The sequence below is a fragment of the Ixodes scapularis genome, unplaced genomic scaffold, assembly GCF_016920785.2.
Source record: "Ixodes scapularis isolate PalLabHiFi unplaced genomic scaffold, ASM1692078v2 PGA_scaffold3__209_contigs__length_174095766, whole genome shotgun sequence".
Taxonomy (NCBI): domain Eukaryota; kingdom Metazoa; phylum Arthropoda; class Arachnida; order Ixodida; family Ixodidae; genus Ixodes; species Ixodes scapularis.
In genome coordinates this window covers 140,523,055-140,550,367 of record NW_024609868.1, presented here as the reverse complement: position 1 = coordinate 140,550,367, position 27,313 = coordinate 140,523,055, and positions in this window count along the sequence as shown.

Genomic DNA, 27,313 nt, shown 5'->3' with positions numbered 1-27,313 from the left:
TGCACCTAGGGTGGGCTGTAGGAACGTTTATCGACAGACAATTCGTAGCAGGTCAACTGGTAGTAGTGCAACTCGTCACATAGGACAGAGTTCTCAAACTGTAGTCCGCGAACCTAAAGGGGCCCGTACTGACTCGGTGGTCGCTTCACTGCATCAATATCGTCGTCAGGGCAACCGTGAAGTTAAAGTTTTAGACAATTTTCTCCTGTTTCGGTATTTACTACAATTTACGATAACCATGTATTAGACAAATGTTTGGGATCCGCTTGTCCGCAAAATGTCCATGGCAGGATACAGGACAAATGCTCAACCGAACATCTTAGAACTTCTTCAGTCGACCCTGACACCACCACATTGATCTCTTCGCATAATACAAACACACAGAAACATTGAATACATTTCAAGTGCTGTGCGGTCCTTCGACATACAAGTTTTGGGTAGGAGAGGTTTGTACCTCCTATATGTTTTTGCTCTAATGAACCTTTGCCGTCTCATTTCGTCGGATAAGCGCTAGCATCAATAATGCAACAAAAAGTTTAGAAAAAAAAAAAAAAAAAAGAAACGCGAACTGAAACGGGGCTTGTCAACAGGGCATCCAAACGTGTAGTTGATGTTGGACGCCGCACCTCTTGCCCACGTCTTATCGCGCATCTGAGGTGCCGTTCGCGCCGCTAGAGGCCCGCACGTTTGTTTCTTTGAAAACATGAGTACCAACTCGAAAATCCCTTTCACCGCGGGGGAAGGAGGGAAGAGGTTAATGTGAAGGAAAGTATGGGTGGAGGGTTGTAGAGGAGTGGGAAGTGGGTGGCGTTTAGAAGACTGCGTAGAAGCGGGAGAGAGGCGAGGGGTCCAGGGGGAGGGGGAGGTTAATGAGAAACATGGGGTGGGTAGAGGATCTAGAGCAAAGGGAGAATTTCGGGCGAAAAGAAGGAGGACGAGGGGACATGACGTAGGTGGAGAGCGAGTGAAAGCAGGGCTGGGGAGGTGAGGAAAGGGTGATAGCATGGTCTACGGCTGCGGGAAGGGGAAGGTTGGTGGGAGGTGGTCATGGAGCCACCGACAGTGAGTGGAGTACTTCGCGTGGTGTAGGAAGCAGCTTAGCGTTGTAAGGGTGGGTGAATTGTTTACAGAGAATGGGTAGGATTAGGGAGGCCTGTAGTCTAGGGGGACGTGGAGAAAGAGAGGGGAGAGTAATGGAAGTGGGATGTTGGTTGGAAGGAAAGGGTGCGTGCGGGCTAAGGTTGAGGGATGGGGAAGTAGGTAGTGAGTGGGTGATGGAACGTGGTTTATACAGGTGGGTGAAGCGAGGAAAGCAGGAGGGGGGGGGGTGGTGGATGGCGTAACGCGAACAAGCAGGTGGTAGGAAGAGGCAGAGGCTGCTAGATACTCATAGAAGGGTACGTTTTAGAGGTCTAGTAGGAGTGGTGGGACGAGGGGTCTGGAGGATCTACATCACAGGAACTGGGGATCTGTGGAGGTATAGGGGGAAGGGAAAGGAGGGGACGGAGATGTGCGAAGAAGCATCAACCAACCGACAAAATCGGGGAGGGGGAAGAAATTTTAGGACAAGGAAGAGGGGATAGGGGTGGGCGGAGTCTGTAAGAAGAGAGAGCAAGCAATGGTTGGATGGGAAGGCAAAGGAAAGGTGGATGGGTGGCCTAAGGAGGAAGGATGGCTAGTTGGGCTAGTTGGTTTTGCATCATGGTGTAATACGCAAAACAACAGGGACAAAAAACGAAGGGAGAACTAGACAGGACGCGGCGTACGGAGGAAGGTCGAGGTTTGTGGAAGTAGAAGCGGGTAGAGGGACTTTGAGAAGGAGGTGGGGATGTTTTGTGGGTGTAGGTGCGGGAGAAGTGGCGGAGAGTGCGGATGGTCCTCGGCTTGTCCCGACAGACCGACAAACCGAAAAATAAAAAAAAGAGTGGGGAGGGGGTGGGGGTCGCCAAGTAATGCGGTGCATTTAAGATATACGCACACAAGAAGTTGAAAGCGGACCTTTGATCCATCGCCCGTATGCAAACTCACTCGCGCTATTGCGCACAGCGCCACGATGTTTACATACTGCATTGCGGTTACTGTATGACACACACGACAGCGTCTTCCGGAGGGGCACCGTGGTGCCCTTTAATACGCTAGGACGAAATGTTTAAGACGATGTTATTGTCGGCTTCCCTATCGGACGCGGTCCGCTTCAATACCACTCTACGGCACGCTCTGCTGTTCAAATGTGGCACACTCCGCTACCCGCTGTGGCCCCCTTGCAGCTATCATTTGCGTCCCACTCAGCTATGCGATACGGTCCGCTAGCTAACCGATGCTGCCCGCTGCGCTATCCACTACGTGACCCATCAGACGTGCTATGTTGACCCCTCTGCGGCCCCGTCCACTATCCATATGTAGCCTACTCCGCTGTCCTATGCTGTCCGGACTGGCCGCTGCGGCCCGCTCATAAATATGATGTGGCCCACTCCGCTATCACCTATCGAAGTAGTGTGCGTGATATGCACGGTGGCCCAGCGCTATTAGGGAGTTTTCGTAGTCCCGGTTTCACCCACCGCTAAGCCCTCCGCAACGAAGAAGCCGCTACTGCGCCTACGCGCCGGCGGCCTTGACTGTAAAGTTCCGGGTACCATAGCGGGTTGCGAAAAGCGTTGCGGGACGGTGAAAACTATCTACGAAAACTCCCTATTAGCCTTTGATGTGGGGAAAGTCAAGATTGGAATAACCAACTCGCTTTTCATTTCGCTAAAGCGTTTCCCAGTCAACCGAAAACCGCCGTATAATATTGTTTTCTTTTTATTGAGGCGACTGACCGATGTCTCATCGTTCTGTGGACCTTCAGAGTACTTTTGTGAAAACAAGTCGGCGACACGAAAGATACCAAAACGTTTACGTGACATCTGCGAATTTTAATATTCTTCCGAAAAGACTTTTCGCTCTTGTCCCTTGGCTGGCGTCGAACCAGGGACCTTTCATTGAGTAGTCCGACGCGGTATCCCTCCGCCACGGCGGAGGAGTACAGCGTCGGACAATGATTTATAGATGCGGTACCCCCCCCCGCCGTGGCGGTACACCTCCGCCACGGCGGAGGTGTATGGCGGGGGGGTACCGCCACATCCGTAAATCGTACCTGCCTTTAATGCATTGGTGCCTGGGATTTCGCCTTCAAGTCGTCTTAAAGATAACATAAGAGACCATCTGAATTTTTATTATTCGTGTTTATTTGCAGATGTTCGGTTTATAATTGGGCTTTGTTCCAGTTTGGTCAAAATACTGGATTCGGTCTGGGTTTCCGTTCGGGTTTCCGTTCGGTTCGGCAACCTGGAAAAACGCCAAGTTACGTTTCTCTGGTATAGAGAAGACTGCCCCACTATGTTTTTTCGGCTGATATTCAACTGCTAAATAATTTGCTGCAGGAACTCACAATTCAGTCATAACAACCTACAACTCGACTGTTGAATTCAAACCAGCAAGTATAGCATTACCCGACGCGTGGTTCAAGTTCTCTACTATTTTTAAGAGCGGTAAAGGGTTTAAAAGATGACTTAAGAGCTTGGAGAAATAACCGAATTGGATATATTAGAACAATGATCAGACAAACAAGAACCTCGAAGAATGACAACAAAATAATAAGACTGGGCAATAGAATCATGAACCATAGGATATAAAGCTGCGTCGGTTCTGTCTAAGCCTCATTATTTATTATTTTGAGCTTAACGCCTGCATTATTGGGTGCGCTCAATTGATATTGTTTTTAAATATTAATTTCTGTTTTTGCTTGAACGCACAGGGAAAAACGCCGAGAGGTCACTTTCGGGGGATACAACAAAGTAGGAAGAACGGTGAGAAGCGGACAATCTGCAGTGCCAGGGCATAACGCGCACAGAAAACGCAGCCCTACGACTGAATATCTTCAGCGATTGAATTTGAACGCGTTTATTTCAGGATCTTCCTAACATTGTTAGACACAACTGTGAAATAGACATCTAGAATGAATCGGGGCCGGCTTGCTTGAACAGCGTCTCAGCTGAGCCTGGGTGAAAGAAAGCACCGGAAAGGCTGCGGCGCGCGAGCTTCTTTAGACGCGGCTTGCTCGTGCGCTGGCTTAGGGAGTGCTCTGATTTCGCGTCTCAGCTGAAACGCTGTTTCTACCAAGCCGGCCCTGGTTTCTAAAAAAAGTTTTGATATTTTTCGCATTTTCTTTCTCCTTTCTATTTTGTCCCCCGATGTTAGCGCCTATTGTGAGCGATGAGTGGACTCTTTTTTTCTTATTTTTATCGCTTCAACACTTTTCGCAAATGACTCAGCACGCGGCCGCAGAAGCAGACGGACGGCGCGAGAAGGAGAGGGCACCGGTAGACCGTAGTACCGTAGGCTTCGTTTCAGCAAAGGTCCAGACGCAGCTGATGCTACAAGCGCGAACATGTGGTCCTGTAGAGTAGATTGTTGGGCTAGTAGCGTACTGTGCTGTCTGTTTCTCGCCTCTTTGTCCCTGTTTTTTGAGCGCTAAAATGTATTCTAAATGTGGTCCTGAACAGCAATTTCACTGCACGAGCACGCGCGAGCACTTGTAGCTTCTGCTACACTAACAGTTCAAGTAAAACGGAGTATAGCAGAACGGTGAGGGGAGGTACGGGAAAGAAGGGCGAGAATGTGATTGACGCGCGAACCTACGTTTTGAAAATGCTTGAAGGTCGTTAGGCCACCTGTCGCTAAAATCTGGAACTAAACCGCCGTGTCTCCGAAAGTTGGTCTTAGAAAGTAGGCAGTCCTTTCATCGCACGCCCCTATATGGATATAAGGGCGTGGAGCCGGCACGACCATGGCCGTATTGCTCACGCACTTTCTGCTGTTTATCCAAGTCATAGGGCGTTGTGCTCCATCTCCGCTACATCGAGTGAACAACGGAAGCGCCATGCATCCGCCATCATCCACTGGCCCGGATTTTGACTTCGACGACTCTGCTCATGAAAAATGTCCACCGGCGCAGCGGCCGATGCTTACTGTCAAGCTACGAACTCTGGGACGACAACCGGCATCCATACGGTGTACAAAGGCGCAGCGATTCAGCGACGACTTGGGGCGTGGAGCCGGCACGATCATGGCCGTACCGCTCACGCAATTTCTGCTGTTTGTCCAGGTTCGCGACAGTCTTACGAGTCGTTTAAGATTTTATTTTTTTCTGTTGCCGGTTCCACCCCCTGTCGTCTTTGCTACTGCTAAGTCACGGAATATCACTTGCCGCGTACGGCGACGATTTGTGCTGATGCGTAGTTATGTTTTTCATTTTTTATTGTTGCGACTATGCGGAGACATCGAGTTGAATCCCGGTCCTAATACGGTGGCCAGTTTACAGATATTTTTAGATGGGCAGAATGCCATTAAAGCTAAGCTTCAGACTATCAAAACTAATCAAGAGCAAATCAAGGCGACCCTGGATGATTTAAAAACACGCATTGAATCATTGGAACAGCATCTGGTCCGATTCAATGATATGAAATCTGTAATCACGGATTGCAGGAAACAGTGTGAGGACCTACATAGCATTGTAAGAAATCTAACCGCTAAGGTAAACGATCTGGGAAATCGAAGCCGGCGTTGCAGTTTAACTTTTTACGAAGTACTTGATAGAGACACCCGAGAGCTACCTGCGGCGTCTGAGAAACGAGTTCAGGAAATTGTAACTAGACTTTGACTAGATCCCGTTCAAATTGAAAGAGCGCACAGGCTTGGTCGATACTGTATTGACAAAACTCGACCATTTATCGCAAATTTCGCGTTTTTCAAAGAAAAACAAACAACCTTGTCAAACGCAAAGTAACTAAAACGTACTACCATTAGCATCTCGGAAGATTTTTCAGAGGCGGTGGTACGCAGAAAAAGAAAACAGCCCTGGGACTTCGCCAAAGATCACCGTAATGACAATACTCATGTAAGCCTTCGATATGATACACTGTACTTAAATGATACAAGATACATCTATGACGAAGCACTTGGACAAGTTATTCAGAGTACCTGACAAAAAAGAGCTGCTCGACTTCAAACATATCATTTCTGATTGTGAACTGCCGAAGCGTAAAAAATAAAGTAGATGATTTCAACAATTTGTTGTGTATGACAAATCCTACCGTGGTTCTTGGTACTGGATCATGGCTAGATAGCAGTATCAGTGATGACGAGGTATTTCCATACAACTACATATCTTACAGAAAGGACAGTAACTATCATGGTGGGGGTGTTTTTATATTGGTAGATAATATTGTTTCTTCTACTAGGATTGACATTTCGATTGGGTTGTGCGAGGCTGTGTGGTGCCGGGTTCGGTTATCAAATGGCAAATCACTAACGCTATGTTCTTTTTATAGACTGCCTGGAAGCTCGGCTAATGTCATCGTTGAACTTTCCGAAATGGTAGAAATAATTCAGACGGGCTGTCTTCTTATAGGTGGTGATTTTAATGTACCTGAAGTATCTTGAAATCGGTATATGTTGCAGACTGGAGTGGTATCTGGAGTGGGAAGGGAAATGATAAACATGGTGCGTACATTTGCGTTCACCCAAATTGTAGAATAACCGACAAGAGGAAATAACATTTTAGACTTGGTCCTAACAGGTCAACCCGCTTGGGTAAAGGCTAGTTTGATCCTACCTGGAATGAGCGACCCCCATGTGGAACTTTGTGATATGCACGTATCGGTATAAAAAAAAAAAGAAACACAGCCAAACACTGCCCGGAGAGTGTACAATTATGGAAGTGGAAATACTGCTGAGATATGTTCTTCTTTAGAAGAATACTTCTAGGAATTTGAATTTGTTTTAGAGTCTCTTAGTGTTAACGATCTCTGGTTACTTTTTAAGGCAAAAGTTTTGAGCTACGAGACCGATTTGTGCCATCATGGTTATTAGCAGCAGGACGTACAAAAAAGTAACCCTTGGTTTAACAAGGAGTTACGGGCTCTTAGAAATAGGAGACAGAAAGTATTTAATAATCTTTAAAAAAAAAAATCCTCCTCAGAAGGTAGAGCGAAACTAAAGGCTATCGACAAGAAATTTAAAACTGCAACGAGTGAAGGAAAACTAACTTTCTTGAGTCATTTCTATCGCGAATTAGAAAGAACCCGAAGGAGTTTTGGAGGTACGTTAAACGTAACAGAAAAGATAAAGTATCCGTCCCACCACTTGCGCATAACGGCGATTTAATAGAAAGTAGCCTTGGGCAAGCAAACTGCATAAACGACTTTTTTTGCTCAGTCTTTTCACCTAAAACGTTAAATTCTAATCAGTCAAGTCTAGCTAGAACGAGTAATGAGACTATGGGGGAGGTATTAATCGACGAGCATGGAATTACACTGCTGCTACAGCGTTTGGATTCATCCAAAGCGGGAGGACCAGACGGCTTGCCAAGTAGTATCTTAAAGTTGTGTGCGCGGTCCGTTTCACCGTTTCTGAAGGTGTTATCTACTAAGTCCCTTAACACATGTGGCCGTCCCAGCGATTGGAAGACAGCTTGTGTTGTTCCTCTGCATAAATCTGGACCTATGGAGCTCGTCACAAATTACCGACCCATATCTCCAACAAGTATTGTTTGTGAAACGTTAGAACATATATTATATACTAGCACTATAAAACACATCGACGCGCACGCATTGTTTAATCCAAACCAGCATGGTTTTCGGCAGGGAGTCTCATGTGTTACTCAACTAACAGAGTTTGTTCACCAAATAAGTGAAAAGTTGGATCAGCGAAGATGCATAGACTGTGTATTTATAGATTTCAAAAAGGTGTTTGATGTCGTAGACCACAACTTACTCGTTCGTGAGTTACATAGTTTTAATATTAACCCCCGCATAGTTGAGTGGATTCAGGAATAGTTAAATTTAAGACCCCAATATGGGGGTTGTAAATGTTGCTGCATGTGAAACTATTGACGCGACGTCAGGCGTCCCACAGGGGTCAGTGCTGGGCCCGTTGTTGTTCTTGGTTTATATTAATGACGTCACAGAAAATATCACTTCGTATATGAAACTGTTCGCAGACGACTGCGTCGTATATCCTATATATAAATTACAAGCGATGAAGACAACTATGCATTGCAACGCGACCTTTTCAGAATACACAGGTGGTGTCAAGAATCGAATATGAAGCTAAACCTAGAAAAAATTCTACACATGTATTTTTCAAGAAAAAATGGACCTAAAAATGCACCCATCATTGACAGTACCCTACTACAAACTATGTTTGAATTTAAATACTTCGGAATATACCTAACACCGTCTTGTGTTGGCACAGGCACGTTGATTTCGTAACAGGGAAAGCTAGTAAAGTATTGGAATTTTTACGACGCAATACCCCACAATTTCCGCAAAGTGCGCGAGATTTGTTGTACAAAACTTATATCAGGTCTGTTCTCGAGTACGCGTGTACAGTCTGGGACCCACCAAATGCTGTTGATAGAAATAAACTTGAAAGAGTTCAAAACTTAGCTGCTAGATATGTTTCCGGGAATTATAACAGGCGACTCAGCATCACAAGTAGTCTGAAGGAGTTCTTAGACTGGGAATCTCTTGAAGACAGAAGGAAGAAACTGCGGCTAAAATTATTTCATAACATTTACCACTGCAGAATTGGTATACAGCACGAAAACTACATCCCCCCCCGCCCCCGCATTATATTTTTCATCGTGTCGATCACGAACGAAAGGTACGTGAATATAAATGTAACACAAACCAGTCAAATTCTTTTTTTTCCCTCAAATTAATTATGGAATGGAATCAGTTGCCTACCGAGGCTGTTGACAGTTTGGACAATGACGCTTTCTTTGCTGCATTGTGAGAAGTGTTTTCTTTCTCTTCCCGTGTACTGGGTATGCATGTGCGCATTCTGTTACGCTCCTTTGTATTGCTTATATGTATTGCTTAAATTACATTGATGTACATTTCCCCCCCACTGTAGTGCCACCCTGGCGCTGTGGGAAAGATAATAAATAAAAATAAATTAGGCAAAAGGCGTTACTTTGAACCTTAATCAGTGGCTCATGGGGCCATTCCGTGTGGTTCAGTGCCTGAGCAGCGACGACTTCGTACTCAAGAACCTACTTATAGGGCGAAACCGGCGCCTGGCTCATACTGACCAACTGACACACTACTACTTGACAATCCCAAATTAAATCCCGCCTGCTTCACGTTTTAAGAGGGCGAGACCTGTGAGGAGTGTGTCGGAGAGCCCACTGATCTCTATTGTAGTAGGCTGGATCGCAGATCGAGGCTTGTGTTGCTGGGGTCGAGTGGCACCACCGGAAGCCATCAGTTGACACCAGCTAATGCATTGGACTTGATGGGGAAAACGAAAAAAAGTGTCAGTTTCCCCGCTTCTAAGCTGTTGTCGGCACTGAAACCTTTTGGCTGCTGTTTAGGAAGCCAGCCAAATAGCTTGTGCACAAACATCAAAACTGACAGCCCTCACAGTTCTTATAAATTAATGTTTTCCGGCCGAGAGTGACTCCGCTGGGCAAAATATGTAGTGCAGCTCAATGAGACGAAAGTCGCCCAGAGTTACCTCAGAGTCTCTGGCGGTTTCGATAAGTTCAGTTTAGTAAACGACAAGCTGGAAAGCTTCGCTGCGCAGAATTCGGTCACTCCCGGAAGGCCGCATTCAACATTGAACTTTTTCGACATCCATGAACTTCTGGGCTTCTTCGAGGACAGTCTTATTGGCGGCAAATCCCCTAGTTTACTTCCTACGAGAGCAAGCTTGCCAGCTCAGCCGTGGGTGGTCCGGCAGGTTTGATTTTCTTAATCGGCGTTCGAACGCTTGACAAATACTAATTGGATCTCCAAACACCCGATATAATGATCGCAGCACATCATAACATTCGAACACCGCGTACAAGCTTGAATATTCCTACTTTTGTTTGTTTCTCTCATAGGTTTGCGTGTATTACCTGGTGTCAAGTAATGGCGGCCAAAGGTGCTACCGCCGGGCTCCCGCTCCGCGATCCAGCCTACTACAATAGAGATGAGTGGGAGAACCGCTCCAAGCGCACCTGCAATGCGCAGTGGCCGAGGGGGCCGCGAATTGGCAATGGATGCAGGAGGATGCAAAGAAAGGAAGACAAAATGAAAAGGGACGTGGAGTTAGACTTGAGCAGAGCTTGGGTTACGACAGGCGAGTAAAGTCTACAACTTAAAATAGTGCAATTTACAAGTAAAAAAAATTGTGACGCAAAATACTTTTGAGTGTCGTCCTAGCGAAACATTTTCTCTGCATATCTGTTTTTTTTCCAAAAGTATTTGAGACATGATATCTTTCTCCTGCAAGGTTGGAAATGGAATCACACCGACGCGAATATTCCGCTCTGCAACGCGCCACTTAGAGATTTCCGCGGATACTGAGTTACTTTGGAAACTACATTCTTAATGGGTTTAGCTGATGAGTTTCAGAACGGGAACATACTTTGTATACGCAGCATTTGGCGATTTATATAAGTGTCCGTTTTAAATGATTTATGCATATATCTTGACATGAAGTTTAGTAGGTAAAACAAGACTCCTAGCGACGTTTGTATTTAGCCATGACAATTAATACACGTGTAAGATTACTCATAAATTGACAAACTATGCCGACTATGAAATTGAATAAATTATGCTGCAAATCAGTCACCTGAAATCAGCCTTTGTTTCACTATTTGAGAGGACGATAGTCTCCGACACCTGTTTTATTGCCATCATAGTTTTTGCGTGCAATGCAAAAATCGTCTTGTTCCGGTCATAAAAGTATGACCATATATACGACTAATGGCGAGTATACAAACCCGGTTGGTCATTTTTAGAATTAAAAAGGCTACACGATGAGCAAACATATTCTGTTTTGTTTTCTAAACAAGAATATCTCTGAAAATAAAGGGCGCAAAACAGCGTGATTGTGACATTGACGCTTCATTACTAATAGTAAAGCAGGCCAGTATGCGAATACTTGCAAACTAAAAAAACACACTACCTAAGTAGGTGCTCGAGATAGTGACCGTTTACCACACTAGAAGTTTCGACCTTAATTGAGTTATGATAAAAAAAAACGCAATAACCACTTTGTACGAACTGCGATGTGTTGTTTAGACCAGTGCACTTTTGCCTCTCAAACTAGAAAAGAGTCAAGTGACAAGTCTTCAATGTGACGTAACAACAAATATGATCACAGTAAAGAAAAAAAGTAAAAATGCGTAGCAAAACGTATAAGCAATATTTAGGGAGTGTTTTATTCCTACTTTATTGTGCTTTTCTAAATGGGATGCGAGAAACCTAGCATATGTTAAGAACACTTTTTTTAAAAACGCATATCATCGCTTTAAAAACAAATCGCCCAAACCATCGTCTAAAGTGATTCTTCATTCGAAGTAACGTATAAAAAAATTACACTACCAATAAAGTATGAGACGAAAGCCGCCATGGAGATATGCAGCACTGCGTCAGACAGGACAACCTCATTCACAACACGAGCAGTCCAAACAAACTCAAGCATTGTTGGCTTTCAAATGAAAACCCGCACCCTCGATCACCCTGCGGAATTCCAAAAGAACCCTCAAAGAAAACGGCCAAGCCGCCGCGGTCCCAGCAGACAAATTCCTGGCCACCTCGGCGCACAGTCCAGACGTCGCTGGCCGCCATCAGTCTTCCTTAGCGCAAACAGCGCTCCCTAAGCACTCCAAGGATCGCTTTGGGTCAGCGCTGCCCTTTCTCTCTCCCGAAAGCTCCGATGCGACGCTTTGTCTGGACTGCTTCCTCGGCTTTTATTGGATCGGAGCACCGGGCGGACCCCCGTGGAGCCCTTCGACGCTTTAATAAAGGCCGAGACGCAGCGACTACGCCTCTAATCTGTCCCGAATAGACGGTAACACTCACTCATTTCTTAAGAGTTCCGAGTCGGTGCGTGCAGGTCTCCTGGCGCCGACAATTCTACTCCAAGTACACTCGAGGTTGAGGAGGCCCATTGGCGGGCTGCCTTCGGCGAGGCACATCGCATATTTTACTCCCTTGTCCCGCCGCTTACTTCTTTTTCGGTTCGAAGAAATTGTTGCGAATAAATGCGCAGAGTTTCAGCGATAGCTACTGGGTCGTAAAAGAACCCCATATAAATAGGTCAACAAACGGGGCGTGATAAGACATTTGCGAAGGCGAAGTGAGGTGGTGTATTTATCGCATTCATATTCCGTTGACGAAGGTTCCCAAAATAGGTGCCAAAAAAAAAAAAAAAAAAAGAACGTCTGACTTTTAATGGTACGGGAAAAACAAACGAAGTCAAACCGTCCGGTTGACGCTGCTACTAATAGATGCAGTGACAAATGGTTGGGCGTGCTTTTGGTTATTTATCTGTCTTTGTTCCAAACGTTGCATCGTTTTGTAAAACTTCCTACTGTAAGAATAAAAAAATAATAATAAAAGCTTATAAAACATAAGGCACTATCAATACGCAATGCAGCCGTCGTGGCTGAGAGCCTTACAGAGATGTTTCCTTGTATCCTTGGAGCTCTGCCTCGGGTTGCGTTGCAGCGGTCGTTTGTCACGGTCAACACATTTTTTGTTTATTTATTTTTTTACTGGGCAGTACGTCGAGCGGAATTTAGAGTGAGGAGCCAGTATAGCAGACAGAGAGCGTGATGCTAAAGTTTAAGAATGATTAATAAGGATTGCACAAGTGGGTTTACGTAACAGAGGGAATGTCAACCTCCGAATATTTTTTTAACATCAGGAATAAGCTACTTTCTTGACGCGACCATATAATCGACGTCTTATGAGCGCTTTTGCAATGCCTGCTATGTCTCACGCCATGTTGCGATATCTAATTGAGACACCTGGTGGCGCCATCTGTGAGGCACAAGCATAGATAGTCATATAGAGGAAGGGTACCCGTCCCGAAGTTTATTTATTTATTTATTTATTTATACCGATATTCTGCAATGGGCATTGCAGTTGAGGGAGCATAAAAGGATACACAATACAGCAAATACAGCATAAAAAGCTTAAAAAACACGAATACACAAATATACAGGACATAAAAGGTGACTTTATAAGAATATTATTTAATTGATAAAGCCAGTAAACACAATGCATCTTTACTAAATATTCGGGCAAAATGTTTCTGTCTTGAACCGTATGAGGAGCAAATGAGTATTTAGCACATCAGCTTGCTGTGAAAATGCGCGAACGTTTTAAATATTATTTACTCCGCGAGAAGTGCAGTGGAGTGCTAGAATATATTTATAATTGTCAAAATCAAAGCTAAACAAAACCTTCAGACATAAATATTTGCTTCTGCTTAGAAGGGGTGCCCTCCTAATATCCTAGTAAACGTTTTATTTCAGACGTGCTATTGCAGAAATTGATTGTAGTGAGTTTTTTTTCACGGCAGATATAATAAGTCCCAAAATACAACGCTTATAATTTATTTTAATTATTTGTAAGCTGAAACTGTGTGACAGTTTTGTTTCAATTCAAAATATAGTTTCATGTGTATGTTCCATCACCTTGGTTATCCGCTCCACTGCGCTATTCAATATCGTTCGTCCTGAAGACTATTTTCTTTAAAAATATATAATTAAATTCGTTTTTGTTTGACAGCGTAGATACGTAGCAGCGTCTAATTATTGCCTTCTGCGAAAATGAGCTTTCGATGTAACGAGGCCAATGCTAAAGAGTTTTTTTTTTTTGTCAATACAACCCACTGCTAGCATTATTGCAGAATTGGCTTCGCCGCAAGAAGACTTTAGTCGTGGAAAGCCAGCTTGCGGTATGGCACTCTTGCTGCGGGTGGTCTTACGCCTGTTGAAAGTTTTGAAAACTCGCATCAAGGGAACCCTCAACCTTTTTAAATGCATACCATTTATATCTATGGGTATTCGGCTCCTCGGATGTAGTCTCTGTGGCGTCACAGTGTCACGGGACTATGTTACACTGGCATAACAAAGGCGCTTTAGATGCCTACCATTTGAGTCCTCCGCGGCATCAAGTCACACCACGGTATAACAGGATGACGTCACAACACGCGACACCCTGACGCACGTCACAGTATTACGTTAGTGTAGCATGACGTAACGTAGCACTAGCTTCTTTATGTATCGATAATACCCTCGAAATGTGCCTTAAAGTGGCCTGTTTACTTTGACCGCGTAATGAGGAGCGCGATGACGCCCCATAGCCATAACTGATGTAAAAATTACTTTTAAATTGTAATTAAGTTACATTACAAATTACGGTGTATGCAATTGCGTGACATTACATTTTATTTAGATAACTGTTTAAGGTACCTCGAACTTACCTTTCAAATGCTTGAAACGGTAATGGTGCCCATTTTATTTACGGTATTTTAAAACAAAAATCGTTTCTCCTAGCAACGTTACAGCCACACGCGCCTACAGCTGAGCGTCCAAAATGTTTTCTCGTTTAAAAGACGTAAAGGCGGCGAATTTGTTAAGCATAATGAACAGGTTCTTTAGATAGGACTGAAAACAGTCAGCTCACCTTTTTCGCTGTTCATCCGACGATGAAGTTCATCGGTTAGTGAGTGTTATGATTCCTTCCTCCTGATATTGGAGAAGTCGCCGTCCATTGTGGTTGTTCTGGACCATAGAGTTATCATAACGGATGCTAGAGGTCGAACCGGCGCTAGAGTGCGGTTTTAAATTCGAGCAGATGGCAACCGGTCTACAATTGATTTCTGGTAATACGCCCTTATGGAAAGGTGGGTGCCATTTTCTTCTGCGCTTAATTATTAAAGCAAATATTACAACATATATTGTCTTATATATTGCTCGGAACATTTTTGATTCGTGTAGATAAAACTATTGGTCAGTTCTTGCACACTGTCTGACACTGTCATCATGAACACGGTTTCGGCGATCTTCTGCAGGGGGTGTACGTGCCCAAACAGTAAAGGGCATTTGAAAAATGAAGAAACACGTCAAGAACTACGCACCAAAACTGGATCAGTACCGACCTGTGAATATAGATGATCAAAATTAAGTGAAAAACGAGTAATGAGTGTGATTTGCAATGAATAACGTTCGTTTTGTTATCGTCGCTCTCGTACAGGTGCGAAGGTTAGTTTGTTCTAGCGTTTAAAACATAATATGTGTACGCTTAAAAACTTAAAAAAATGAGAAAAAGAAAAAAACCCTTATCGCCCGAGAAAAGCGAGACACTAATAATAAAAAAAAAAAAAAATTATAGTCTGCGTGATTTTACTGTTTTGAGCCTGTTTAACCACAAGTAAATGTGAGTCATTTCGGTGGCATATAAATTGTGTTGATTACCAAATAATATGAGCGCCATCGAGACGTTGGAGCTCTTTGAACAAGCCCTGCGTACTTTTCAACTGCTATCCTTGCTTACATTGGTCGCTTGATTTTATCCCCTTCCTGTAGAACATAAAATTGGGCCCAGAATACTGGACAGTTCAACATCGCGCACTATTCAAACAATTACATTAACTAAAGCAATTTTGCTTTTATTGTTCCCGGAGAACAGTCTCCAGGCCCTAACTGCCGAGCATGCCACCATCGAGGCATGTTTATTTTGTGCAATTTCCCACAGGTGTTAATAAAGTTGCCTACCATTCGCTACTACCCAGTTGACGAAGGTAACTTCTCTTATATTCCGGCGAAGAGACCATATTCACGCGCGTTTCCACATAGGAATGCACAGGAGCACCGCAAGACTGAACTGGTTCTTCCGGCTTCAATTCAAAGCTGGTAGTTCCGTAGTAGACACGCTAGCGCTAGTTAAAACTCTAGCATATAATATAATAACTCTATGGTCGGGCGATGGCAGCTCGTTTTCACTCGGTCTTAATGACTGTAGTGAGATGTGCTAAACTGCTTGTGATGTGGCCTTTGACGAACGGAATCCAATGTTCCGGAAACCATTTTTTATACGGATGGGGAAATGCCCGAAACTTCATTCTTCTCACAAGGACACAGTCTAAGATTTCTTTTTCAAAAGCTGTGGTCGACGCATTCACAACATTCTTCTTCGACAGTATTGTTCTAAAACAGAAGAGCGCAAAATATTGTGCGTTGTTGCAGAAGGAGGCCGGGCGTTTTCTGGGAAGAACCTCTGTCGGCGAAGGAGAGGGGTTGCGAACGCCTTCTAAAATGTGACCATCCCCAACGAGCGCGTTAGTAATATCAGCGCGTTAGCTTTTTCTTCACTAAGCTTCCCCAAGTGAAGGCGGAAGAAAAGGCAGTGAAGCTTATCGCAGGCAAACCAAAGATATTGACACTACTCTGCGCGTCGCCTGCTTTACTTGGTTTCTGCCGTTTCCGACCGGAAAAGCATCTTTGTCTTTCAAGGACGAGCCTACTCTCGAAAAGTTCTGAAACCTTGAGAAGGGACTTGAGATCTGTGACCTCCTTTTCGTTTCCGGTTTTAAAATGTGTTGATCTTCCTAGTGGTGTGACCTCCGCACTGCAGCCAGCTACTGTTACCCAATGACGTGGCGCCATGAATCCGTCTCGCCTGGAGTTTCGTGAACCGTGGCCATCCAATTATGTATTCTCTCGAGAGCTTCTCTTCATCCCCCACGCCTTTTGACTTCGCGTTTGTGTGTTTGTCTCGCTCCCAAGTCCCGTGTCACAGACCTTTTAATCAGATGGGCCTCGAAGAATTGTGATTTAAAAGGTAACGAGTAATTCTTTCAAAATGTTTGCCTGGAAGTAATTTTACCACACTATATTACAAACCCAGAAAAGTAATTATTTACATTACGGATTACAGCATAAAGTATTTTAATTACAGTAATTGTGTTACAGTAATGTCATTACTTTCATCTCTGCCGCATACTTGCATTGCATTTGAAACAACTTTAGCCGGGGTCACACTGCTTATACATCATACAAAAGACAGTCTGCATATAGATTCGCACGCAAGTCACCGCAAGATTTGTGCTTCGAATGCCGCGTGGCAATGAGTTCAAGGAGAAACTTTACACGCGGCATTCGAACCACGGATATTGCAGAGAGTCGTGCTTGCATACTGTATTCTTGTTTTATGTACGGGTAGTGTGGCCCAGGCTTTTGAAAAAAACGTCGAGGATACAGCCAATTTTGTTTTATATCTGTAATTTTTGTTATTTACTACGATCATAAATTACGGGTCTTTCTTTCGATGAGTATACGACTGAGAGATTTTTTGCTCCAGGTTCGCTTTATTGTAATTCGCTTAGACGTAACTTTATTCTCTAGCTTGACGTAATCTCTTTTTACAAAGTAGGTTTTATGACACCTCAGATTATAAAAAAAAATATATTAAATTGAATTGATCTTCAAAAGCAGACGCATCACACTACTAAAATGACCTTTTCTGTATTTCTTTAATTTTTAAACTTCTAATATATATTTTTGTTATTTCGTTGTTTTAACCTATTCAACTTATATTGAATTGTTTTGTGCAAATAATGCTAGTAAATATACCGGGTGTTCGTCAGAAATTGGAACCCGGCTTTTCGCACCACAAAAATAAACTAGACATCGCGGAGAGTTCAAATTCCGTCAGAACGTAGCCCCAGGTGTTCGAGCAAGATGCCAAAGTCTTAGCACGAACCGCTATCTTATTCAGAAGTTGTGATTTTTTTAACACTTCAGCGGGAGATGGGGCCTTTATTCGTCCGTTTGTTTTCGGTTCCTGGCACCATAGAGTTCCATGTATTCGTTAGTGACGTCGGCCGCCATTTTTCTATTGAAATTTACACAAAAAATCGCGTATAAATTTTGAATGCTGAAACTCTGGCATCTTGCTCGAACGGCTGGGGCTACGTTTTGAAGGAGTCAGAGCTCCCCGCAATGTCTAGTTTATTTCTCCGGTGCGAAAAGCCGGGTTCGGATTTCTCACCAACACCCTATATTCATCAATAGGCCACCTGGACGCTCCATGGTGGCGAGTAGTTTGAACCATTTTCTCAAGTATTCATCGGTCGTAAACAACTTTTGTTGCTATATTATAGCTGAAATACGCTCATGTCATACTTTGAACGAAAGGAACATTCCTTAAAATGCGAGGATTGCAATTACAATAGAGTTACCACTCAAGTGTTTCGACGCCAACTCAAAATGAGTATCGTACGGTCCAATAGGTTCATCGTAACACGCCCGCCAGATTGAAAGAATAATAAACATATCTAACGATTTAGGTTGCTCAGGTATTTCGACACCTCTTGAAGGTAGTCTTTTGTCCACATAGCACAGGAGCTGTTCAGCCAGTGGAGCAGGCCCGCTTAGCTGCGCCTTATACACTATGCTGGACTCCAGGTTTTCCCGCTCATTTTAATCCAAGTGACGACCAATTTAATGTCGGGGTCACTCAATTGAATCCAAGCCGGAAACTGGTGCCTAAGAGCTGCGCTCTAAGAAGAGTAACCAACATATCAATTAAGCCTCATCAATAGTGGGACTAGTAACTCAAAGTAATCACATTAGTGATAAAATTAATAAATGCCCCCCCAAAATTCTAATTGTATAAACAGTTCTTCTAAGTTATCAAATGTGTAAGCGAAACACGACCACTGAACACAATAAGTGCATATATATATTGTGGATTAAATTGACTGACCCCGGGATTAAATTGTGTGGCGCTTGGATTAAATTGTATGGCGCTTGGATTAAATTGAGTGACCCCGGGATTAAATTGGTCGTCGCTTGGATTAAAATGAGCGGGAAAACCTGCAGAACCAGTAACAAAACTGAAAGAAAAAATTAAATCGAAATGATGATAGCTCTCTATAATGGCCCGCCTGAAAAAGGCCCCTTTGGTCGAGCCTTGCCATTTAGGTCCTGGTGGACCCAAGGGACACAGCACAACCGACTTTACGAGACTTTAGACGCAAACACTCATCGCCAAAACGCACCCTTACGGCGCTCGTTTTCTTCCAATGCGTACGTTATCATCGGCTGAACCAATTAGGCGCAGACACGCGCCGTGACCTTGTGGTTTTAGTCTGCATTCGTGCTGGCGTTTTTTTCTCGGTTTTGGTTTACACGTTCAGCGGTGTCGGTTACTTCGCCATTGTGCGGTGGTTTCGACCTTGTGACAATCGGCGCGTGAATTTCGATAGGGGTCTACACGCCGAGAAAGTGAGGAAATGGAGGACACGAGAGCGCCCGGCTACACCTCGAGCAAGCTGCCTTTGTGTCCATTGCACTCGTCGAACGCCTTAGAACGCGGAAGGAACGCCGGCGCCTAGCTTCTGGCTTTTGCATTCGAACGCGTTGGTCAAGTGCGGTCAAGACAAAGCCTGGTTTTCTCTCCACTGCACTCGCCGAACGCGTGAAAACGCGGAACGCAGGCTTCCCGCGCTTGGCTCTTGCATTCAGACGCGTTCCATTAGAGCAGTAGAGACAAAGGCTGCTAAATTCAGGTCTACCCACCCATCCATTCAATAGAGCTCGGCGTTCTGACAACCCCAGTGCTCACGTCTCTTCTACTTTTTTTGCTTTCTCGGCGCATACCGCGATTCGTTGACGAGACTGAGGATAATAATAATCCCGACGTTCGCTTGGCACTATAATCACCACCTTATGTTTCAAAACAAACCGGTGTAACCATTGCGGTGAAAACGGCGTTCCGCTTGTACTTTATGTTGGGAGAAAAACGCGCGGCGACCCCCATTAACAAACCTTGAGAATTCTATGTTATCGCCGTCGGCGTAAATGCAGTGCTTTTTTTTTTAATTATTACAGTTGTTAATTTTAATTTTTTTTTTTAACTTTGTATACCTACATTTGCGACCTCATCGAAATAGACCAAGCTCCTTACATCTAAAACATACGCGCGAAGGGTGTGACGTGTTGTAATCTATCGGCGTGATAGCTGCCAAAGAATAAGGGAAAACACCCGACTTCCGTGGTGAGACTGTCTCGATAATTTAGTTGCGACGTCGCTCGTGCTGCAAAAAAGGCGCAGACGAAACCTGCGGTGCTTGACATCGCTACTCAAAATTAGCAGCGATTCGTTTTATGCAAGCCAGACATAACAAGTCGGTCATTGTCATTGTATGAAACGGTTAGTATGACCTTCTTTATACGGTTTACCTCGAATCTATATCCCTGAGAAGCACCTTCACGTTTACGAGTGGCTAAAGGTACAGAAGTACTTATTAAAATTACCAAGTGAACTGTGTCTAGACCGTCGACAGGGTCTCCGGGTCGTTGATGTGTGAACGTGAAGATGCTGGGAACGTAGTCCGAGTAGACCGAACCCCTGAATGGTGCATCCGTGTTCGTGTTGGAACAATAGAAATAAAGACAACAACGGGTATCCATATATTCACTCGTAGGAAAGTACTTCCCGCGCAGGCAATCGTAAGGCACACAAAAAAAAAAAAAAAAAAAAAAACCAACGTGACAACTAGTCTTGACATTTTTTGGAGCTTTTCTGTGAAACCCAGTCAAAAGAAATATGGGGAGCTTCGATGAAGAGGCAAGCTTCTACTGGTTTCTACAAAAAGAGTATAACGATGTCTCACTCAGCTCTCGTTTTTGCCAATAAATTTGACAGGAAGGGCGCCTGAAGGAACTATAGAGTGGGTGTACAGCAACCTGACTTGTTTCACGCCCACCACAAAGCAGTGCGTACAACAAATCCCTAATTCTCGGAAGTAAAAACCCCACGGATATTAAGAACAGAACTCAGGATGCCTCCAAAAGTCTGCAGCGAGAGCTTTCACAGATAGAGAACGATAGACAGAGAATGATACTGATACAACGTCAGGGTCACATAGTGTTGATTATTTAAAACAATTTAAATTAAATAACCAGTGATTGTAATCGGATGTTCAGGCACGTCGCCATCTTTTTCTCCTTCGTCTTGCCCGCTGTGCGGATTTCGAGCCCTCTTCCGAGCAACGGCTGCTTTGTGCGGTAGTGTCGGCGGTCGCTAACAGTATTGACAACCTGACGTCCCATACGCGTAGGGTTTAAGGATATTATAGTTTGCTTTCGGGACCGTTCGTACAATTTTAACTACTTTCGACACTTCTCCGAATTCTTAACGTTTGTTTTCTTTCGTGATTTAGTTGCCAAGCCATGTCACCTGTCTCTTTTGATCACTGCGAATTATTGTAACTTCTGTATATTTATTACAGCACTCATATTGCCCGACCAAAATATACCGAGTCTTCTCGGAGGACCTACGAAAAAAAGACAAAAAAAAAAGTCTTCAGATCTTTTTATGTTCTTTTTACTGGTAGCAAGGACATGCTTCTAGGAGAGTGACTCCCTGACGGGTTTTTGAAGACACCGCTTTCCACAAGGTTTGTCTTTTTCGTTGACAGGTCCCAGTAAACAGAGTGTCCTGCGTCCTGACCTTCCCAAATGGATGATAGATTTTTTGCTTCCATCGAAGGAGCAAGAAAAAAGCGAAAGAAAAAATACAAACGTGATAAAAGCGAGGGAGGAAAAAATACGTCAGTGTATCTTCGTCGACCCGACAAAGACTCGCTCATGGCAGTGCGCTTCGATGGACACGGATGGAAAACTGAAACCGACGTGGCTATAAACCCAAACCTTTACTTCACAAAAAAAAAAAAAATACAAATGGACGCATCGAAGATGTGCTGTTTCTGTTCTGTCTTTTATTTGTAATTCTTTTGTAAAATTGTGCGATAATTTAGTAAAGAGTAAAATTAGTTATCTATAGATAAATGTTTAAAAAAAATTCAGCTGTCAGGAGTGATGCAAGTAACTCAATCAAACAATGTAGCGATGTCTACGACATGGTACACGTCTGATAGAGCTACTGGGCAATGAGTTTGGTCCGTAGACGACACCCCAAAACACTCGTAAGGCCATCAAATCTACCGAAACGCTCGGCAGCTGGTCGCGACAAGTCGAACCGAGTCTCTATTGTTACTCACGAGGAACAACAGCGCACAAACGACGGGACAAGGAAGAGACACATTTAGAACGCACAAGCACTGAGTGTTCTTTCTTTTTTGTGTGTCTCTTCCTTGTCCCGTCCTTTCTGCGTTGTTCTTCAATATTGTCTCAATGCCAACTGGCCCAACTCTCCACATTGCTCCAACTTATAGTTAGTCCCATGTATCTAGTAATAACAAACAAATCCAAAATAATTCCATATGGGCCAAATCTGGTGTCACGAGAGTTGAACGCCAGGGGTTTATTTCTTGAACATATATAAAAAAAGAACGCCCAAATAAAAAAATAAAAAAATAGATTCGCGGTTTTTTAACCTAAAAGCGATGGTTCGGGTCGATCTACACCTCCTTGTTCTTGGGCTGGCAGTGACAATCATATCTGCTTTCGATCGTCCGTGAGCTTATGACAATTTTCCGGTTGGTTATGTTTTAAAAGCGAAGGAAATAACACCAAATATGACATATGTAGTAAAAAACACATAAAATAAAAAAAAAAACGTTTACCGTTTGAAAACTTTGAAAGCCCATTCGACAATATCAAACTAAAAATCGCTTTCTAATTTTGTCACATAAATGTGACACGCAAAATTCACCTGCTAGCGTCTATGCTTTTTAAGTTGAGGTGCGGATTTTCGGCCATTATCCGACTTTGAACGGGAAAGGTATGGTGGATACGCCCATAATACATATGGAAGTACACAGGTTTAGAATACAGTTGATATATATATATATATATCTTCAACGCGCTCATTTTCAACACACCTCGCTTTCAAGGGTTCTCTGTATCTGACAGGTGCAATCTCTATTGTAGGAGCTTTCTAACGATTTGCTTTTGCTCGTGTTACATTTGCGCCGTTCGTGCCTCAGCGTCTCACAATTTCTGCTGTTATTTTGCTTAGTCTCGACACAGAGCGAAACGATCTACGAAACCTTTCTACCTTCGAATTTTTCTATTGCCGTTCCAGTCTTTCATAAGAGGTGCAGCATGGGTTACACGCAGGACACAGCCGAAGGTATTTTTGCTATCCTACTCCGCGAGGTCTCTTTTCATAAACCAACTTTCTATGAAGAGGCTTGAACATAATAAATGACTTCCGCGGTTAACCTTTTCAACGTGTGACAAGTGTTTCAAAAACCTAAAATAAACCACCCAACAAAACTGGGCCACGCATGGCATTCTTTTTATGTTGAGTGGCTGCAACGCCCGTAATTTGGTGGTCACTGAAACAACCTTTAATCGTTGGGCGTACCTAGCTAGCGGTAATGTTTGCTATCAAGGCGTCGTCAGATTGTAATTTGCACGCAACAAGCGACAAAGTTGTTATTTAGAAAAGAGACAGCCATAGTAGAGGCGTTACGCTCAAAATCCTATGAGTTCATGCATACGTGCTCGATACAAAGTTTAGCTCATTTAGATTACATATTCCCTTACTTGCTATGTTTTCGATGTGTATATACAAGACGCAACCGAAATTGTTTTTAATCGAAATACCGGGCCGTAGTAATATTATATGTTCTATTTTCATCTCTTCATGTCGAGGGTAGCAGTTAACTGTGAAGCTAATGCGTATAATTAAGTAATCTGTGAAATGATCGCGTGACCCGCCGCCTAAGCCCCGTCTCGCCCACGAACAGTCGTGAAGCAAAGCTTTATTTGCAACCGCAGCTCGAAAGCATACTCCCGAGTGCGTATACGTTAAAACTCAAGCAAAAATACATCTAAAAATGATTTCTGGTAAAAGAAACTACTTAAGATAAGCTGTATTTATTAGAAAACAATAATTTTTTTTAAGTCTTAATTTTGAATAAGCACCTGAGACTATATTCAGGAAGATTCTGTCACCACATGCTAAAAAGTCTCTAAACGAGCTGTAAAAACTGGGCACACTCTAGTTCAGTGTAGATTCCGAATTATTGTAGGGTCTGCAGATTTCTAGTCATTGAAGTGTGAAATTCGAACTTCGCTGCCAAGGGTTCTATCCGTCTCGGTGATTGTTTTATGTTACGTTTTCCCAATGAATGCGCGATGGTAACAACAAACCATGTTACAGAGGCGTTTTGACATTTAGATTGCAGGTATCATGACTGGTACCTGTGCGGCTCTAACACCTTTATAATCTTTCAAACACCTTGTGGTACCAATCATCTGAGGGGAACAAGTAAGGCCGGTTAACGCATGCAGCGCAGCTCCGCATCGGCGATCATTTTTCAAACGCTCTTTGTCAGTGGTGAGCGTCGATAGAGCGCCGACGTATTGCTGATAAACCGAAAACTCAACACAGCATCAGCGCCGCATCGGCGACATTTTCGGCGCCGAATCGGCACTAGGCTGTATGTTTGAAGAGACCTTCATTCTTTGAGCACAACTGAAGGCGGTCTTAGCGGGCTTTCACAAAAAGCGCACTGGCTAGCGGTTGAGAGCTCTGTAATTCAACTATGAAGCGCGTCATTCGCCACGGTAGTGTGTGCAGAAGTCAACTCACTCCCTCGACCTCAGAAGCGGACAAACACTTACGCATGGTTACCAACTCGGGCCATGGGCATCGACTTAAAAATAGGGCCAGTCAGAGAGGTTGTTTGGTTGCTTCGTTAAAACAAAACACAACATTGACAAAGTACCTAGGGCACGCTGCTGACGCAATTAGCTGCTGCCACTTTTGGGGGGGCTTATTATTATACGTTCAGTATTTCTACACGTCCGACTTCCCCCTGTCCGGGTGTCAAGCATCCATTATTCATTTTTATGTGGGATGACCTCTTAATCACCTCTCTGACAACTCGTTCTTTTGTCACCGTTAGACGCATAAACAAAACTACGTGGTTGCCTGAAAATTTAACTACTGCAAAATGTTGTCAAAACTCTTTTTCTTTTTCTTTTTGCACGCGCTTTAGCGTAGGCCGTGATGACTATGAGGAGGCTACAGCGCGATGCAAACGCCTGTCCCCAAACCTTAAAAGTACAAAACAAACTCCTGAAAAAAATTTGAGCGCCAGCATAGGACACAATGTCACAGAATAAACTTCACCAAAAAGAGGTTCGTTCAGCAGAATACGCATGTTTCGGAACGACTCAAGTAAATATCGTGACGTGAATATTGCTATAAACTTTCTTTCTCCGGGGAAAGTTACTTTTGTAAACGGATCCTACATAAACGCATAACAAGCAAGAACTTTCTTTTTTTTTTTTTTTGAAGGAGGGGAGGGGGGGGGGGGAGGGAGCAAATTTCGTGTTTCTTTAGCCGTTCTGGCGTAAAGTACACATTTAAATCCGCGGGCCTGACGGGCGTCCTCTCGCACAGCGTGCTCCCGTGCTGCCAGCCGATACGGCAAGCCGCTCGTCGCAATCCCCGTCCGAAGTCCTCTCGCGTTCGTCAGGGAGCCTAGCTCCACCACAAATAAAGTACGCTTCGGAGCGAAACTTTAGCCATCTCGTTGCAAAAAATCATGGTTGCCGCTTATATAAAGTTTGATTCGAAATCGAGGGAAGCGGTTTATCGTCCTCCGGAAATGTCGAAATACTCCGCGACGGAAAAAAAAGATACATTTTGAGCCCTCTGACGCCGCTCCAAAAACCCAGAAAGTCGCATTTTTGGGTCGCAAAGATGGCTCATGGCGTCCGCTCTGTACAAAGCCGACAAATTGGCGGTGCCCGCGGGAAATTGTTGGAGTGAAGCGCCAGTACTTTAGGCGTAGCTTATTTGTAGTCACTGGAAAATCAAGAGATGCAGGGTGTGGCTCATTGTGTTCACGCTCTTTGCTTCGTGATTGGCCGTTGGGCCTTCTTGTCGGCTAAAGCAATGTCCTTACTGACTGCGCAAAAAAAAAAAAAAAAAAAGATATGGCACGCTCGGGACACATTACGCTATGCGTTTCTCAAGTTGTCAGCGACTCTAGTGGCTCGAGCGGAGCCTTTACATTTGCTGCGGCCGGTGGCCTGCATCGCACTCGCCACGAGCAAGATCGAGGCTGTCCTTGGCGAGCAACGCCGCGCCGGGACAACCACTACGGGATGAGCCGTGCCCAGAGGGAAACAACTGGAGAAGAAAGAGGGCGGCTGCCATGGGCGGCTCACGTCTCCCCCGGCACCGATCGATGAAGAAGAGGCGCGTTTCCCCGTTCTCTCGCGTTCCTCCGTGTCCCCGGGACCTTCGCATCCTCCGGCCGGAGGTCCCGTACGGGGGAGTTGGAGGGTGCCTCCGGGAAGAACTGTCTCTTCCGCAGAGACTCCGCGGAGGTAATGCTCGGGACGTGCCACGCCTCCGTTTTCTTGAAGTGTCGCGGTCTCGTTGCACACTCGCAAAGGAACCGAGGAAGTATACTGGTCACTCGTTATCAAAACTCGAGCGTTAATTTTTTTTTTTTGACACCGAAATAAGCAATGGCGCTTGTTTCTTTTCACCCTTAACGTTTAGGCTGTCGTTGCGTTAAACTTGTAATTATGTTTAATGTTTTTGGTAATATTTTCTAGCACACATTTTCGGCGTGACAAAATTTCTACATTATTGAGATGCTAAAGAAACAGTCGTATATATTCATGGGGGGTTCAACTCAGACTAACTGTAAACTTTTTACGCAGTAACAAATCGCTGTCGGAAATACCTATAAAAATAGGCACAGTAACACAAAATTACATTTCCATGATTTTTTCTTTTTTTTTCTTTTCACGAAGATAATGTCGCTATTCTTTTTTGCTCGTTCGCATAGTTTGCACGGCATGGTTTATTGCGGCCACGAATATAAGAGGTTGCATGACTCTCTCTAGATAAAGAAGAGGATCTTCATGTATACACAAACGATGGATGCCATCTCGTCAATTTATCAGTAATATACCGTTGAGTCCAAATTCAACCATTTTCGTTCTTGTATTTGAGACGCACTGTTTGCGGAATATAATTAGGATTTTGTGCTTTCGATAAATACCGATGAACCCCGAAAATTAACGCTGGAGTTTGATCAAAATCGAATAAACCCGAAGGACCTCGAATTGGATCTTACCTTCAATAAAAAAAAAACCAAGTTTCAAAGTAAAATTTTTAGCTAAAGAGTTCTTTTCTCTTGACTAAAGCACACCCCGCTCTTAGCTGTCCACAAGAAGGCTGCTTTCTTTGGGTACCACACCACCGATGGAGTTTTATTTTTTATTTCTACCGGGATGATTTCGAAGTATTCAAGTCGCGCGTATGTTGCTTAGAGGGAGAGGATAGCAAACATACATTCAAACCTTTCTTTATTCAACACACGCTTTGCTAAGCCCTGTTGTTGCGTCCGATATCGAAAATTGACACCAAAAACACTTAATGTAGGTATAAAAAATCCCCCCCCCCCCCCAAAAACAAAAAAAAACAGACAAAAAAAAAAAAAAAAAATCACTGAAAGCAAAGAAGTTTACATATGG